The 4,643-nt window shown below is 37.3% G+C and overlaps 1 protein-coding gene across 1 annotated transcript in view; it reads right to left on the bottom strand.

The window, feature by feature from the left end:
- LOC107661664 (transmembrane protein 56-B) overlaps positions 1-1,580 on the bottom strand; it is an 18,295-nt gene extending 16,715 nt beyond the window's left edge. The window contains exon 1 of the mRNA XM_016451362.1: positions 1,301-1,580. The gene's annotated coding sequence lies outside the window, so the exon portion shown is untranslated. The remainder of the gene's footprint in view (positions 1-1,300) is intronic.
- Positions 1,581-4,643: the final 3,063 nt, after the last annotated feature.

The raw sequence follows: 4,643 nt of genomic DNA on the forward strand, positions 1-4,643 counted from the left end.
AGACCGATGAGCTTTGTAAAAATTGACGCGTTTCAGAAAGGCGGGGCATAGAGGAGAAACAATAATGTACAGTATGTGGAAAATAATGTGTTTTTTTAACCTTAAACCGGATAAACACATTTCATTACACCAAATACACAAAATACTGTTCTTTTTAGCAACATCATATGACCCCTTTAAACGTTTGAGATTTTCACTTAAGGCCCATCACTATGAAGTTTTAACATCAGCTGAGGCTTGACTTTGACAAATGTGTCTTATGGAAGCAGGTGTGTGGTTGACTGACATCTATTTATCACTTCACACCTATATGCACTATAGGTTAATGAACGAAAGGATCAGCAAGTCATTATACTAAACATGACACGGTGGAGGAAAATCTGCATGCCAAAAAACCTGGATACCTAAAAATAAATAAATACCTAAAAATAAAAATAATTAAAAATTAAAATCTTTTAGCTTGGTAAAAAGTGCATATCTAAAAATCACTTAAATGTATGTGTGTGAGTGCATTTTAAGTTGAAATATAAATATTTAGGTAAAACATCTGAAAGAAATAAGAAAAGGAAAATTACCTCATATTAATATAATATATTATGCCCTGTTGTTAAGAGGGATTTTTTTCAGTCAATAATAATTAAATTTTAAAGGGTGGAGTTAAAAGTTCAAAATCTGGGGAGGGGAGAAGGCCAAAATAGTGATTCTGGGAGAATGTACTTTTTAACACTCCAAAATAAACTAACAAACAAATAAAAGTACACAATCATAAAGTTTAAATGTTGCCTATTTAATACATTTCTTCAAAAGGAGAAGAAACATTTCCTTAATATCATCACACACATTTTATATCGTCTATTTTAAGAACCTGTGTGACAAGAAACGTGTGACAAGAAATTTCAGTTTCGCCTGAAAAACTGTGCAACAATTCCCGATTCTAAATTCGAGTTCTACATTCACGCGTTCTCTGAAACGTAAAAAAGAGCGGCTGCGTCATAATACCCCGGTAGGTACGTCATAATGTGCTGCATAATAATATGCGTAACCGACAGTCAATGACAAAACGAGCACGCAGGGAACACGGCCGCTTTAACGCGAAAAAATGTGTTGCATGTGCAGTGCGTAGGAAAATTCTGCACACGTAGTGACTTGAATGAGTGTCCAACACAACTCTGTCGCGCTAAACTTTTCTATTCATCTGTCGCCTTTAACAGTGGCCATGTAAATAATGCATGTGACAGGTGCAGAGAGCGATGCTTCTGTGCACACACGCTGTGCGAATGATATCTACAGTCTACATTACCTGAGAACAGTCTCATAGGTCTGTGTAAACGTGTCCAGATCCTGTTGTCTGCTTTCTTCTGTCCACGAACCCAGTTTTATCTAAATGGCCGACGGCTAGCGAGCGCTTTGCCCACTCCGCTGTCTTCAAAGCCGCACGTTCTCTGCGGCGTACTGGCGAATAAACCTGTACTTCTGGAGCGAGGGCATTTCCCACCTTTAAAAAACACGCAAGGATTTCGTGAAGCCCCACTCACTGCGCCCGCTGCACCAAACACTGCATTTCTTCACCGTATTGACAGGCTCCGCCCACTCCTCCTCCTCCTCCTCCTCCACACCCCCTGAAGAAGCCATGCCCACCGCAGACACTACTGATTACAACCCACAGTCTGAGAGAATAATAGATCTATCTATAAAACATTTGTATTTCTAGTATATTTTCTGGAATATTATATGACAAGAGCACGTAATACGAAAACATTAAGCAAAAAGAAAAAAAAGATGCAACCTATTAAAAAAAAATTTCCCAACCCTCAGGCCACCCAAGATGTAGATGAGTAGAAACATGCAGTTTTTCACTTCACAAGATGTTAACTCATGGACTGGAGTAGTGTGAATTACTTGTGGATTATTGTAATGTTTTTATCAGCTGTTTGGTCTCTCATTCTGACGGCACCCATTCACTGCAGAGGATCCATTGGTGAGCAAGTGATGTGATGCTACATTTCTCCAGATCAGTTCTGATGAAGAAACAAACTCATCTATTTCAGCTCTTTTCATGCAGTGAAGCAAGCCACACTGCATGAATCCCCTTAAAGGGGTCATATGATGTTGCTAAAAAAAACATTATTTTGTGTATTTGGTGTAATAATTTACAGATCTTCTTTATGCACCAAGGGCTTGTAACACTCCAAAGAGAAAGGAAAAATTGAAATCGCATCATATGACCCCTTTAAGGAGGAATGCATTAAAGCATGATGGCAGCAGAATTTAGTTTGCTGATATGTATTGTGCAATATTGACCATCATTTGTTGGTTTGAAACTGTTTCCAGAACGAAAAGCCTCGAACAGTCTTGTCTGGAGTTGTTTACTTATGAAATGGCTTTTGAATTTTTGATTTATTTTTTGCCCCTTAGCTATCATTTGATTGCATAGACAGGCAATAGTAACCATTTGAAGATGGCAGTGAATAGTTCTGCTTTTGTTATTTAACTCAACCAGCCAATTTGGACATCATAATTACTGACCAAAGAACATTTGCAGTTGCATAACTTCTTTTATAGGTGACATCAAACGTATAATTAGCTGGGGAGCTTTTATCATACAGACAAAAGCCAAAGATGTAACCACATTATACAAACAAAAAAAAAAAAAAAGAAAAAAAGTTTGGTCATTAAAAAACCCACAATGACAGGCAACTCTTCTGAGTATGGATATGAAATATCTGTGGTTTTATGCAAATAGAAATATAACACTGAATTAGATGTATACTGTTGTACTATTCTTTAAGCCAGTCACATGTGACTTATATAACAGCACAATTATGAGTCAAATCCTTTTAAAATGCTCTTTTGGTCACATATAGTATCTAAAATGGAACAGGCCTCTAGCAGTCCACAAAACCTTTAATAACGATGTCACAGAAAGAGTCAGAGGCATGTCACGCTTTTACTTTATTCAATTACCCAAAACACAGATCAATGACTCACTGGGTATATATAAATAAAAATCACCAATGTAACAAATTAATCCGGTGCACAGGAACGGTGTGCAAAACTCGTCTTTTTTTTAAATTTTTTTAATACAAAAAGACTTATTTGCAAAACTGTACAAACATCTTTTCATTTGTACGCATGAAAGAAGGAATAAGAGAGCTGAGAGCTACAGATAAAATAATTCTTATAGGTGAAGCATGTAATTTTTTCAGTCTTGAAATGCTGCAAACTCTAAATAAACCATTTGGAGCTTGATTCGCCCAAAAAGTGTAAACACTGTATGGCTGTGACTCTTTCTCGCACGGTTTCTTTGAGAGTCCTGACCAGCTCAAAACAGCAGCATTGGCTCATCCAATAGCGTGAGTTTGGGGCGGGGCTTTCTGCTTATCTGACCAATTACAGAGGTTTGGGAAACCTGTTTGAAATCAGTCATTGCTGTTGTAATTTGACACCCTAATGGTAAAAAAATTGCAGACTTCACCTTTAATGGAGAGTTTTAAGGATGTGAAGGTGTTTCTTAGCACGTGTAGATGGTGCTCTTACAACAGAGACAGTAACTGTACGTAGCACAGAATGTGGCAGAGGCTGGACCTGGTGCCGGGATGTAAAGGCTGAGGGGCATCAGACAGATTAGACGTCACAGTTAATGTTACAAACATTAATTTTCATCCTTTTGGAGTGCAACAAGGTGGAACATTTACACTCATCTGATTAAAGTACACACAACTTGTATACACAGCTTACTACCAAACAATTAGTCTAAACACTATGTTAGAAAAGAAATAATTTAAAGCAAACATTCTAAAAAAATCAGAAAAACAGCCATCAGCTCAATAAAATGATGAAGTGCACAACACTTGGCTTACATATGATACAGCACATACAGCCAATTGACTCTCTCATGAACATCCTCGGTGTAGAAAATCTATTATAGTTGATCAAACATGAGCACATGAATCTGTGAGCAATACTTTATTTTAGCTGCCTGAGACACTTAACCATTTGCTCAAAATTTTCCCTATTTAATTTCTTAGAGAAGTTTATCCAAAAAAGTAAATTCGCTTTACTCACCCTCAGGCCATGCAAGATATAGATAAGTTTGTTTCTTCATGGGAACAGATTTGGAGAAATGTAGTATTACATCACTTGCTCATCAATGGATCCTCTGCAGTGAATGGGTGCCGTCAGAATGAGAGTCCAAACAGCTGACAAAAACATCACAATAATCCACATGACTCCAGTCCATCAATTAATGTCTTGTGAAATGAAAAGTTGCATGTTTGTAAGAAACAAATCCATCATTAAGACATTTTAACTTTAAACCACTTAAACTGTTGCTCCTGGCCAAAATATCAGTCCATAATCCATAATAATGCTTCCTCAAGTGAAAAAGTTCATCCCTTGTTATCCTCTCACATCAAAATCCACCCACATATTTGTTTAGAACTGTTTTGGACCGTTTTCTCTTGATCTGTGCATATTTCTCGCAACTTTCTGATTCAGACGAGGTGACTTGCACTGGAGAAAGCAATGTTATGGATAGAGGACTCCTATTTTAGCTGGAAGCAACAGCTTAAAAACTCTGCGGACCCGGATACGGGTCCAAAATCGCGTTAAAAATGTTTATGCTTCATTTACATAGCCTTCCT

Source organism: Sinocyclocheilus anshuiensis, unplaced genomic scaffold (assembly GCF_001515605.1).
Source record: "Sinocyclocheilus anshuiensis isolate Anshui unplaced genomic scaffold, SAMN03320099.WGS_v1.1 scaffold207, whole genome shotgun sequence".
In the NCBI taxonomy this organism is placed as follows: domain Eukaryota; kingdom Metazoa; phylum Chordata; class Actinopteri; order Cypriniformes; family Cyprinidae; genus Sinocyclocheilus; species Sinocyclocheilus anshuiensis.